At 38.5% G+C, this 14,467-nt stretch overlaps 1 long non-coding RNA gene across 1 annotated transcript in view; it reads left to right on the forward strand.

Annotated features, from left to right (window-relative positions):
- LOC132659875 (uncharacterized) overlaps positions 1-12,834 on the forward strand; it is a 53,767-nt gene extending 40,933 nt beyond the window's left edge. The window contains exon 3 of the long non-coding RNA XR_009600832.1: positions 12,768-12,834. This is a non-coding gene — a long non-coding RNA (uncharacterized LOC132659875). The remainder of the gene's footprint in view (positions 1-12,767) is intronic.
- Positions 12,835-14,467: the final 1,633 nt, after the last annotated feature.

The raw sequence follows: 14,467 nt of genomic DNA on the forward strand, positions 1-14,467 counted from the left end.
CCCCACTCCAGTACTCTTGCCTGGAAAATCTCATGGATGGAGGAGCCTGGTAGGCTGCAGTCCATGGAGTCGCCAAGAGTCGGACACGAATAGATGACTTCACTCTCACTTTTCACTTTCATGCATTGGAGAAGGAAATGGCAACCCACTCCAGTGTTCTTGCCTGGAGAATCCCAGGGACGGGAGAGCCTGGTGGCCTACTGTCTATGGGGTCGCACAGAGTCGGACACGACTGAAGCGACTTAGCAGCAGTAGCAGCAGCAGTCAAAGAGTAAAAACTTCCAGATATGCAGATGATATCACTCTAATGGCAGAAAGCAAAGAGGAACTAAAGAGCCTCTTGATGAGGGTGAAGGAGGAGAGTGAAAAAACCGGCTTAAAACTCAGTATTAAAAAACTAAGATCATGGCATATGGTCCCATCACTTCATGGCAAATAGAAGGGGAAAAGGTGGAAGCAGTGACCTATTCTTGAGCTCCCTATTCTTGAGCTCTAAAGTCACTGTGGATGGTGACTGCAGCCATGAAGTTAGAAGACAATTGCTTCTTGGCAGGAAAGCTTCTCTGTCATCAAACCCAGACAGAGTGTTAAAAGGCAAAGAAATTACTTTGCTGACAAAGGTATGTATAATCAAGGCTATGGCTTTTCCAGTAGTCATGTCCAGATGTGAGAACAGGACAATAAAGAAGGCAGAGCACTTAAGTATTGATGCTTTCAAATTGTGGTGCTGGAAAGTACCTTGGACAGCAAGGAGATCAAACCAGTAAATCCTAAAGAAAATCAACACTGAATGTTCTTTGGAAGGACTGGTGCTGAAGCTGTAGCTCCAATACTTTGGCCACCTGATGCGAACAGCTGATTCATTGGAAAAGACCCGGTGCTTGAAAAATTGAAGGCAGAAGGAAAAGGGGGCGACAGAGAATGATACAGTTGGATGGCATCACTGATTCAGTGGGCATGAACTTGGGCAAATCTGGGAGATGGTCAAGGACAGGGAAGACTTGCATACTGCAGTCCATGGGGTTGAGAAGAGGCAGACATGACTTAGCAACTGAACAACAACAACACAAACTTCCAGTTATAAGAATAAGTTATGAGGACCTAATATACACCATGGTGATGGTAGTTAATATGGCATAGTACACTTGATAGTAGATCTTAAGCATTCTCACCAAATATGCACGTGCCCCCCCCCCCACACACACAAGTTAACTATGTGAAGAGCTGCTGCTGCTGCTGCTGCTAAGTCGCTTCAGTCATGTCCGACTCTGTGCGACCCCAGAGACGGCAGCCCACCAGGCTCCCCAGTCCCTGGGATTCTCCAGGCAAGAACACTGGAGTGGGTTGCCATTTCCTTCTCCAATGCATGAAAGTGAAAAGTGAGAGTGAAGTCATCTATTTGTGTCCGACTCTTGGCGACTCCATGGACTGCAGCCTACCAGGCTGCCCCGTCCATGGGATTTTCCAGGCAGGAGTACTGGAGTGGGGTGCCATCGCCTTCTCCGATGTGAAGAGAGATGTGTTAATTATCTCAATATTGGCAGTCATTCCACAATGTACATCAAATAACTGTGCTGTCCACTTTAAATATGTACAATTATATCTGTGAATTATTCCTGAATGAAGTTAGGGAAAAAATGATTGTCTAATTTTTGTTTCTAAAGCGATATGAAAATTTGTCTCTAAGTATGGTAATACTAGGTCTTTCTTGACCCATCTGGCAGCACCATCAGTTGGTGGTGCAAGAATATGTTCCATGCAATCTACATTAGCTTCCATTCAAGCCAATCCAAATGGACATAGGCTTTAAATAAAATAGTACGCTTATTATGCAATTGTACCTTTAAGACTAGTCCCATAGTTACACTGAACCATGATGCTGTATTTCCAGTAGAAATTGGTGAGCTTCTGTGGAAATTCTGGAGCTGCTGACACATTGCCAAGCCTCAAGAAAAGCTGGCTGGGGTGATTTGACATGAGAAGACCCACATGTTGCTGAAAACAATTTGACCTATTAGCAAACTGACATATCTCTCTGTGAAGAAGCCTAGTACATTTACATGCCAAAAAGAGTTTAATAGACTTTGAACGAAAAGAATTTGAACTACACAAATGTGAAATAAACTCTATTTGGAGGGTAAACACAATAAAAATAAAAATGAATTTACTTAGAAATGGTTAGTTTAGGGTTTAAGACCTTCCCTTTAATGAAATGGCAAAAAATGTAAACTTAATTTATTCTCACTTAGACAAGAATTTGTACTGATTATCTGAAGTCAGAGCTAATAATCCCAGTCTGTCAAAGGTAAACTCTTACATATGGGTTTTACAGTGTGTAAAAACACTCATTTAATGATTTTTCCACTCCGGTAGATTGAACAAGGATTGAATGCTAGCTGCACAGATTTGTGTAAGGTGCTGTCAATGAGACAAAGGTAAACAGAGCAAGAAAGCTGCAGATAAGATGCATATACACCTTATCATGGCATATTACTGCAGGGCCAAGAGAAGTGAGACGGTGGCTCTAGTAGTACAGAACCCACTTGACAATGCAGGAGCCTTTAAGAGAAGTGGGTTTGATCCCTGGGTCGGGAATACCCCTGGAGGAGGGCATGGAAACCCACTCCAGTATTCTTGCCTGGAGAATCCCATGGACAGAGGAGCCTGGTGAGTTACAGTCCACTGGGTTGCAAAGAACCGGACACAACTGAAGTGACTTAGCACAGTTGCACATTAGTATAGGAACAGAAACTTTGCACATAGGAAGTAAGAAGGGGGAATGATTGCATCCCCAGGTGCTGTTAATATAGAGAAAAAATGGATACCAGTCTTTGCCTTCATGGAGCTTTCTGTCTTGTAGCAGAAACAGAATTAGAGCAGTAATTATGCAAATATTTAATCATACATGCTTATGAACACCACAAAGGAGAAACACACTTTCAGGAGAATATGAAGTAGAAGACCTAATCTACTCTGAATTTTTAACAAAGTGTTTCCTGAGGAGATGGAATCTGAGCAGAGATCTAAAGGAGCTAGGTTACTAGATTGAATTGGCAACGGTTTATGGCATTATTGGGGACGCTGACCTCAGGTAAAAATCTTGGCAGTGAATACAGTGGACTCAGCAAAAGAAGGAGAGTTTACAGGCCAGATCCAAGAGAGTCATCTAATTGTCAGGATCATGGCATGATTTGAGGGGAAGCAGTGGGAAAAAGTATGGGAGAAGCTGGGGTCAGAACAGAGTGTGGATTTGAATGCCTTTAATGAATATTTACCAAGGTACTTGGACTTCATTTTGATGTTCAGTAATTGTTGAAGTCATTTGAGCAGAGGGAATACTGGAAGCAGGACAAGGAAAAGCTACTCTCTTATCAATGTACACAATGCATTTGTGAGGACTCAGTCAGAGAAGTTGCAGTGGAGGTGTTACTGAAACTTCAAAAAGTCTGAATGAGAGTAACCTCAGTGGAAATGGAGGAAGGTTGGAGTTAGATGTAAGGGTAAGTGGAGTGGCAAAAGTGACTTCCAGGCTTTGGTTGTTTGATGCCAGTGTCAGAATTTCTGGACACAGGGAATTTGCTGACTGTCCAGTGGTAAGGACTCTGTGCTTCCACGCAGAGAGCATGGGTTTGGCTCCTGATGAGGAAACTGAGATCCCTCAATCCACAAGGGGATGGCCACACACACACACACACACACAAAGAATTACAAAACTCACGCACAAAAGGATAAACTTTTGCTGAGACATGAATGGGGTTTGTGAACCTCAGCTAAGTAAATGCTTTTTTTTTTTTAAAAAAAGAAGCAGTAATATCTAATAGGTAGATAGGATGAATAAATTCATGTGACAGATTTCATTTAATACAAAAGTAGAGGAAAAAAACTGTAGTTTTTTCCTGCAAATCTGCTTATATGAATGAAATATAAATTATATTTTTAGGTATCACATTAATTTTTAAACATTTTTTTCCTTATGTTTTTTCTTGTTTCCCAAAATTATTAACAGTCTAGGGTTGTTAAAGAGGCAGGGAAGAAGTATGTAGGAAAGATTATAGTGTACCTCCTGCCACTTAGCCAGCAGTTTAATGGCTATCCTCCAAGGGAGAGGCTGGCAGCTCTCTGGTTCAATAATATGAGTCAAAGGGTAGGGTAGAACCAGGTAGCTTGGCTGTCCCTTAAATGAAGCATCTTTATATGATATATAGTGACTTGTTTACTCTTCTTTCAGAAGCTTAATTTGTGACCCCGGACAATTAAGAAGTGTTTACTTAATTCATTTAAAAAGAAGCAACAACTAATCCCACTCTGCCTATAGTAACCAGCCAGTTGAACCAATTACAGGAGGTCTCTTAAAACTTTTTTATTTTGCACTTATATAATTTAAGAAGAATGTCTTGCTAGTCCACAATTGTGTTTTATTCGTTCATTCTTGAAAGTCTTATTCCACTCACCCTGTAATATGGATAGAGTTAATATGTTCATTCAACCTGCATTCATATTTTGTCAACTGTGGAAGTTTAGTGAATTGACTCTCAGTTATTGGATAGGAGAATGCTTTGCTGGGCAGTTCTAGGAATAGTCCTAATGCTGTTCCAGGAAATAACCGCCCCCCACCACCACCATTTACAAGATACTTATATGTCTGTCCCATAGCAGATTAGAGGGTTTTAGTTTTAGCTTGGAGAGGCTTTTGGAGCCCACTTGGGGTGGACAAGGGGGGCCAAATAAACTGAGATGCTCTCTCAGTATTTAGGAGTGCATCTTCTGAATCTTTTAAAGAAAAAGTTCAACTGCTATAATTAATTGAAGTTTTGGGGTCAGTTTTATATTCACAATTAATTTGCTTTTGAATTGAGATTTCCATACAATCGTTTGGTGACAGTAATAGAAAGACTTAAATAGCTAAATAAGACCAAGCTTGTTGTTTTTGTCTTTGGTATTTTTCCATTTGGAGGATGATGGAGATGAAATCATGTGTAATTGAAGAGAATAAGGACAACGCTATAAAGAAAAGTTGTTCAATCCTTACTGTGCATGAACTTGAACCTGTGTCTATCCTCTTTCCCCTGCGGCACTTATTTACCCTCCCTGTGAACTGAATGTAGTAATGATGCTTCACTTGATTGAGAGCACACTTTTATAAAAATTTTCTTTAAAGGCAACGTTTGGCAGAGTTTTCCCTCCATAAAAATGCTTCAAACACCCCTGATGATACAATTTTAAAAGGAGAGGCTCAAAATATGAAACCTCAAGAAAAACTTCCACAGACTGGAAATCTAATGAAAGATCATTTGGCAGAAAGCAGAGTAACATTAGCAATTTTCAGAAATTGTCAGTTGAACTGGGACTTGGATAACATTAAAATGATATATTCAGTCAATTAGGGATAAAGAGGTAAATGTAAACTCTATATATCGCACAGTATTGGATTTTGGCTTATTTTGCTCCCTGTATTGTGGTGTGGAAGAAATTTTATTTTACTATAGGATATTCCATAAGAAAATGGGTTTCTCTAAAATATAGGCAGATTTGGTGGAAATAATACACTCTAGTTGATTTAATATAGGGATGATGTGAAGCTCTGCAGTTTTGACAATGTGTTCTCATATCTTATCAAAATACACTTCCTCTCCAATATTCTGTACTCTTAAACGCTATAAAAAGATGTAATCCAGGGTGAAATACTGAAAAAATTATTCAATTTCACGTTTATTTGCATTATAAAAATCCTGGGGGAAATTGCACAGAGAAGTGTGTTTGTAGTGTATCGTATAATGTCAGGTATTGTGCTGTTGTGACTGAAGAATTTCGTAAATACTTCCTTGTATTATCAGAAAGATCAAAATAGAAAATCACCTGGAAGGCTGTTTAAAGTTTCCTTATCTCCTTTTAAAAATGGCATGCTCTAGTTTAGTAAAATCCAAATAGAAACATAGTGGATGGTTTTTTTTTTTATGTAAATATTTCATTCCTTTCACTGGTGCATCTTCGCCTTGAGACAATGTTTCTACTCTGCAATTCAGAAAATGGTATGGAGGGTTTTTTATGAAGACAAACTGTCTACAGGTCCTGCCAGGCAATAGATTAAAAATGATGTTATTTTTTGAAAGCATGTAGAGGGTATGTGGCCACAACTAACAGTTAAGGCTATGAGATAATATATCCACAGTTATATAAAGTGCTAATTAATATAAGAAATTTGAAAGTTCACTGACTTTCATAATCTGTCTCTTAAAAAGTAAGTCTCATTCTGAAGAGCTGTGGTCTTCCTGCTATGTGCACATGATTAGCGGTAATGGAAATTGAATAAGCATATGTAGTGTAAACTCACCCTTGCTTTTACATTGTGCTTGTCAAGTGGAGATATAAAATGAGATGTGCTGTTAATGCTTCACTGCTCTGTGGACATATGGTAGGCTTTTAGCAAAGTGGCATCCTGGGAGGATATTTGCTTATTTTTCATGCCTGGCATTGAGACACACAGCATCCTCTCCCCTAATGTCTAGTACAGAGTACTAAGAAAAACAAGTGGCTTGTTTTTTGTACTTATGACCTAACAGAGGGTCCCCATTTATTATAAATTATGTGTAATATTGGAGAAGGCAATGGCACCCCACTCTAGTACTCTTGCCTGGAAAATCCCATGCATGGAGGAGCCTGGTAGGCTGCAGTTCATGGGGTCGCTAAGAGTCAGACACGATGAACAACTTCACTTTGACTTTTCACTTTCATGCATTGGAGAAGGAAATGGCAACCCACTCCAGTATTCTTGCCTAGAGAATCCCAGGGATGGGGGAGCCTGGTGGGCTGCCGTCTCTGGGGTCTCACAGAGTCGGACATGACTGAAGTGACTTAGCAGCAGCATGGCTAATATAAACCTTCATAACTGAAGTTTATTTAATGTATTTTCAATCTATGGTACTAGTGGTACTTTCTTTTCTGTCCTAAAGTTTTCTAGAAAGGTCTATAATCTCAAAACAAAACAAAAATACTCTCCTGTTACAGAAAGATTGGAGAATGTAGGATTTAGGAGAGCATGTGGTTAATGTTTTTGAGAATCTGAGTCCAGCAATGTTTTAATGTTATTTTGTTTGATCTTTACCATACACTTTTAAGATACCTAAACAAGGAAAGAAGATGGTTTTGTTCCTTGCCAATAATCACAAAACTTGTAAATGACAAAGTTGTAATTAAGACTCAAAGTGGTAGAACTACACTCTTTCACTACAAGTGTTGTTCATAGCTCTTAATTTGCCCCTACCTTCTGCATCCCTGACTTGGAGGGATAAAGTTAAAAGCCTACTAACTTTATATCATGATTCTCTTATCCTGTTACAAAATCACCCTACCAGTGAAATTCACACTCTATGATTATGCAATTATTAATTGACATTCAGTTTTCTCCCAAAATTCAGTGGTGATATTGAAATGGATTTGGTACCTATTCTTTTCAAATCTTACTATTATCCTTAGTAATTTCTTTTTTTAAAATTATTTTTAATTGGAAGATAATTTATTTGTAGTCTTGTGTTGCTTTCTGCCATGTGCTGTGCTGTGCTTAGTCTCTCAGTCATGTCTGACTCATTGCAACCCCATGAATTGTAGTCTGCCAAGCTCCTCTGTCCATGGGGTTCTCCAGGCAAGGATACTGGAGTGAGTTGCCATACCCTCCTCCAGGGCATCTTCCCTACCCAGGGATCAAACCCAGGTCTCCTGTGTTGCAGGCAGAGTCTTTACTACCTGAGCCTAAATATGTCTCCTCCCTCTTGAACCTCCCTCCCACCCCACACCTCATCCCACCTATCTAGGATGACTAGCAGACTCCTGAACATTATCATGATCCAGAATGACTCTATCTCTAAAATGCTAAATACTAACACAGAAAAGATTGCTAGCTACCTAGCAACCAATACTTTTCTCCTTCACCTTAAGCATAAAACCTATGATTTGTGGTAAACATAACTATCTAGAAGAAATATATATTTTTTAATTTTTATTTTTACTTTATTTTACTTTACAATATTGTATTGGTTTTGCCATACATTGACATGAATCCACCATGGGTGTACATGTGATCCCAAACATGAACCCCCCTCCCACCTCCCTCCCCACAACATCCCTCTGGGTCATCCCTGTGCACCAGCCCCAAGCATGCTGTATCCTGCATCAGACATAGACTGGTGATTTGATTCTTACATGATAGTATACATGTTTCAATGCCATTCTCCCAAATCATCCCACCCTCTCCCTCTCCCTCTGAGTCCAAAAGTCCGCTATACACAGCTGAGTCTTTTTTGCTGTCTTGCATACAGGGTCATCATTGCCATCTTTCTAAATTCCATATATATGTGTTGGTATACTGTATTGGTGTTTTTCTTTCTGGCTTACTTCACTCTGTATAATCGGCTCCAGTTTCATCCATCTCATCAGAACTGATTCAAATGTATTCTTTTTAACAGCTGAGTAATACTCCATTGTGTATATGTACCACAGCTTTCTTATCCATTCATCTGCTGATGGACATCTAGGTTGTTTCCATGTCCTGGCTATTATAAACAGTGCTGCGGTGAACATTGGGGTACATGTGTCTCTTTCAATTCTGGGTTCCTCGGTGTGTATGCCCAGCAGTGGGATTGCTGGGTCATAAGGTAGTTCTATTTGCAATTTTTTAAGGAATCTCCACATTGTTTTCCATAGTGGCTCTACTAGTTTTCATTCCCACCAACAGTGTAGGAGGGTTCCCTTTTCTCCACACCCTCTCCAGCATTTATTTCCTGCAGACTTTTGGATGGCAGACATTCTGACTGGTGTGAAGTGGTACCTCATTGTGGTTTTGATTTGCATTTCTCTAATAATGAGTGATGTTGAGCATCTTTTCATGTGTTTGTTAGCCATCCGTATGTCTTCTTTGGAGAAATGTCTATTTAGTTCTTTGGCCCGTTTTTTGATTGGATCGTTTATTTTTCTGGAATTGAGCTGCATAAGTTGCTTGTATGTTTTTGAGATTAGTTGTTTGTCAGCTGTTTCATTTGCTATTATTTTCTCCCATTCATAAGGCTGTCTTTTCACAGTTTCTATATATAGAAAACTATAAAACACTGGTGAAAGAAATCAAAGAGGACACTAATAGATGGAGAAATATACCATGTTCATGGATTGGAAGAATCAATATAGTGAAAATGAGCATTCTACCCAAAGCAATTTACAAATTCAATGCAATCCCTATCAAGCTACCAGCGATATTTTTCACAGAACTAGAACAAATAATTTCAAGATTTGTATGGAAATACAAAAAACCTCGAATAGCCAAAGCAATCTTGAGAAAGAAGAATGGAACTGGAGGAATCAACTTGCCTGACTTCAGGCTCTACTACAAAGCCACAGTCATCAAGACAGTATGGTACTGGCACAAGGACAGACATATAGATCAATGGAACAAAATAGAAAGCCCAGAGATAAATCCACACACATATGGACACCTTATCTTTGACAAAGGAGGGAAGAATATACAATGGAGTAAAGACAATCTCTTTAACAAGTGGTGCTGGGAAAACTGGTCAACCACTTGTAAAAGAATGAAACTAGATCACTTTCTAACACCGCACACGAAAATAAACTCAAAATGGATTAAAGATCTAAATGTAAGACTAGAAACTATAAAACTCCTAGAGGAGAACATAGGCAAAACACTCTCCGACATAAATCACAGCAGGATCCTCTATGATCCACCTCCCAGAATTCTGGAAATAAAAGCAAAAATAAACAAATGGGATCTAATTAAAATTAAAAGCTTCTGCACAACAAAGGAAAATAGAATAAATATTTTTAATTAAGTAATTAATTTTATTTTGGTTGCACTGGATCTTTGTTGCTGCCTGTGCTTTCTCCAGTTGTGGTGAGTTGGGTTAGTCTTCTTTGAGGTGCTCAGGGTTCTCATTGCAGTGGACTCTATTGTTGCAGAGTACAGGCTCTAGGGTGCACAGACTTCAATAGTTCTCGGCACATAGTCTCATGGGCTAAGTTACTCTGCGGCATGTGGAATCTTCTTGGATCAGGGGTCAAGCCTGTATCCTCTGCAATGGCAGGTGGATTCTCACCCACTGCACCACCAAGGAAGTCCCGGAAGAAATCCTTTTTTCCAGATTTTCTTAACTCTTAGCCAAATGACAGTTCTGATCAATAAGACATAAGCAAAAGTTTGTATAAAACTGTCCTTAAAGGGAGTTGGGGCAAGAGATTGCTCTGTTTCCTACTTCTTACTGGCTTGACAACAAATGTGGTACCTGGACCGTTTTGAACTATCAGAAGGAAAGCATGAGTTGAAGATAATTGAGAGATGAAAGAGTAGGAGATTGGTTCCCTGATTCAGCATATTTTCTATTAGTGCTGCTGCTGCTGCTGCTGCTAAGTCGCTTCAGTTGTGTCTGACTCTGTGCGACCCCATAGATGGCAGCCCACCAGGCTCCACCGTCCCTGGGATTCTCCAGGCAAGAACACTGGAGTGGGTTGCCATTTCCTTCTCTAATGCATGAAAGTGAAAAGTGAAAGTGAGGTCTCTCAGTCGTGTCTGACTCTTAGCGACCCCATGGACTGTAGCCCACCAGGCTCCTCCATCCATGGGATTTTCCAGGCAAGAGTACTGGAGTGGGTTGCCACTGCCTTCTCTGTCCCTGATTCTTAGAGTGCTCTTAACAGCTCTGGACTGTCTATTTCTGGACTTGCTTTACATGAGAGAAAGAAATCACTGTATTTTTAAAAAGTGAGTATTAATTCATTTTTTCAAATTCAGCCAAGTGTAAACCTGATGTGTTAACTCTCAGACACAGTATCAAGTTGTTCATTATCTCACACCTCAGTGGCTCTCTTCTGATGACCATTGTTTTCCTAGCCAGTCCAGCACTGACAGTCAAGCACAAGAACAGCTCTTTCACTGACACTGTAGTTATCATTTCCTAGAAAAATCAAAGAATACCATCCCAGATTTAATGCAGCAATCTAGAATTGCCTAGATTTTCTAGTCTATATCATTTATTTGCACATTAATTTTCCTTGATCTAGAATGCCAACCTCTCCATGACTCTTCAGAAAATACTAGTCTCTTAAATATCACTATATATAGTATGTAGTATATATTAGGTTGGTACAAAAGTAATTGCGGTTTCTAATGATGAATTTTAAATCATTTTGAGTAGGCTTAAGGGCTTCTCAGGTGGTGTTAATGGTAAAGAACCTACCAGTGCAGGAGAATAAGAGGCATGAGTTTGATCCCTGTGTTGGGAAGGTCCCCTGGAGGAGGACATGGCAACCTACTCTAGTATTCTTGCTTGGAAAAATCCCATGGATGGAGGAGCCTGGCAGGCTGCAGTCCATAGGGTGGGAAGGAGTTGGACATGACTGAAGTGACTTAGCACATGTAGCACAAAATAAATATAAAATAAATAACAAGTAATATGTCATTAGCAAAAAAATAATAAAGCGAGAAATATGCATTGAAATGATATATAATATAGCCACATTTGTTTAAAATGTATTCCAATATCAAATGACAAATTTCAACAATGTAAAACCGTAATCCCTTTGGCAGCAACCTAAGAATATATACTGTGGTGTTGGAGAAGACTCTTGAGAGTCCCTTGGACTGCAAGGCGATCCAACCAGTCCATTCTGAAGGAGATCAGGCCTGAGATTTCTTTGGAAGGAATGATGCTGAAGCTGAAACTCCAGTACTTTGGCCACGTCATGTGAAGAGTTGACTCATTGGAAAAGACTGATGCTGGGAGGGATTGGGGGCAGGAGGAGAAGGGGACGACAGAGGATGGGATGGCTGGATGGCATCACTGACTCGATGGTCGTGAGTCTGAGTGAACTCTGGGAGATGGTGATAGACAGGGAGGCCTGGCATGCTGCAATTCATGGGGTTGCAAAGAGTCGGACATGACTGAGTGACTGAACTGAACTGAACTGAAGAATATATAATTATGTATGTAACATAATCTTTGATTACAACTTTATTGACATAATTATACACCACTTCCTCCTGGTCCAGGAAACCCAGATGTTTATACTGTCAGACTTACTGATTTTCAAAGGGTTTTCTATTTTCAACAAGTCTGACATCTCTAGGTCGTCAATGAAATAGCCTACAAATTTAATTGATGCTAATAGGAGAGAGATGTATACATGTATCTTCTAGTATTTTGTAAGGAGAATGTTCAGGGATCATATGAACATAATGTTCTATATTTGCATTTAAATCTGACAGACATATTCCTCCTTTGTTTTTAAGAAACTGAAACATTTAAAATGATCTAGCAAAATATGACTCTCAACTTCAAAAATGCATATGTCCATCCTTTATTTAAATTTTATTGTTGATAATGTCAGACTATTACTATGTAAATGAAAACAACATCTTTTAATTTAGTTTCATGTAACATTAAAATGTACAGCATAATATCAATGAAAACTGGATTCTCCTGAAAAGTATTTATTATCTAGTATAAATATAGAAACCTATATTTCTATATTCTAGAAAATCTAGAACTCTCTAGTTTAAAAAGTTGTAAAACAAAATTGGGCTGTCGTTGCAAGTTATGTTAAAATCTCTATAGCATTGCTAAGTAAGATACTATATGAGGATAATTTTCAAGTTATTTACAGAATCCTTAGAAAATATGACAAAAATTAAATTTCTGAGAGATTCAAATGAATGTTAAGAACTTACTCATTTTTATGATAATTTCTATTCCATTTGTTTTCCCTTCTAGTTTCTCACCTATCCGCGATTAATAGCTGATTATATCTTTCACAGACTATAGAAGATTTTTTAGGTAAGATATGATTTCTTTAATCATTACTAACAATTAAAAAAGTATGTTTTAAAACCTAGAAATATTAGCATTTAACAAAATATAGTTGAGACTACACCTTTACTGAGGAGAAATATTAGAAGGCTAGTGGACTGATGGGCGCTTAGGTTGGTTACGTATCTCGGCAATTGTAAATAATGCTGCCATGAGCAGGGGGTGCGTGCTTCTTTTTGAATTCATGTTTTCCATTTTTTCAGATATATGCCCAGGAGTGGAACTGCTGGGTCATATGGTAGTGCTATTTTTAGTTTTTTGGGACACCTCTGTACTGTTTTCCACAGTGGTGTACCAATTTATATTCCCAGCAACAGTGTATGTGTTCCCTTTTCCCTACTCCATGAAATGCCTATTCATATTTTTGCCCACTTAAAAAATGAGTTTGCCCATTAAAACATTAATTGTTCTTTTCTTATTGACTTTTATAAATTTCCTGTGTAGTTCGTTCATGAATTCATCACAGTTTGTGTTCTAGGGAAGCAGATACTGAGAGTGAAAAATGAGAGTTTTATTAAGGAGTAACAACCTTGTAAAGTCATTAGATAGGGATCTTACCACCGAACGACTAACACACACACACACACACACACACACACACACACACACACACACACCAAGAAGAATATGACCTAAGCTACTACATTCTTGGTCAGTATGACCCTGAAAAAAGCATGATATCAGTTCACAAGCAGAAGGAGACTCTGAAAGTGTTAATAGCTGAAAGCTGACAGCTACCCATGCTCTTAGTAATGGGTGAGCTCTTTCTTAAAGGCAATACGCATCTGTTCATGTGTTACAGACCCTTTTGTAGTTGTATGTGTGTATATATATATATATATATATATATATATATATATATATACACCTGTCAGTGGCTTGTATTTTCACACTTTTAGTGGTGTTTTTTTGATGAATGTGACTATCTAATTTTAATGTAGTTTAATTTATTGAAATTTCCATTCATGTTAATTTTGAGTTTTGTTAAAAACTATTCCAACTTAATTATGGTATTCTGTTAGTGTTACTTGCTAGAAGTGCATTGTTTTGATCTTTTACCTTTAGATGTACACACCATGTGGAATTGATTTTGGTCAACAGAGAAAAATAGGGGTAAAATTATCTATCTATCTAGCATCATCATCATTATCTGTCTATAACTATCCTTAGACACGATATAGATAGACATCCAATTAACCCAGCAGAATTTATAGAAGATCATTCTTTTCCACTATTCTGCAGCGGCATCTCTGTCATAACTTAATGGTCAATAAATGCACAAGCTTGTTTCAGGGCATTCTGTTTTATTGTATTAGCCTGTTTATCTCTCCCTGCAGTACCCTCCCTGATTTAATTTCTGTGGTTTCAGAATTAATCTTATTATCTGCTGATATAATTCCTTGTTCCATTTCTTCAAAACTTTCTGGCAGTCTTTCTCAATTGATGTCCTCATCTGAATAGAGGGAAAAAATAATTTGAGTGATAATTTTATCCCATATGTTACCATTCTATATGCACAGGAGAGAATTTGTTAATAATTCATGAAATGGAACTTTTAGGGCATTAGAGTTTAATCCTCTCTTCAAACTCTGGTTGAGATATCT

The sequence above is a fragment of the Ovis aries genome, chromosome 5 (genome assembly GCF_016772045.2).
Source record: "Ovis aries strain OAR_USU_Benz2616 breed Rambouillet chromosome 5, ARS-UI_Ramb_v3.0, whole genome shotgun sequence".
Lineage (NCBI taxonomy): Eukaryota > Metazoa > Chordata > Mammalia > Artiodactyla > Bovidae > Ovis > Ovis aries.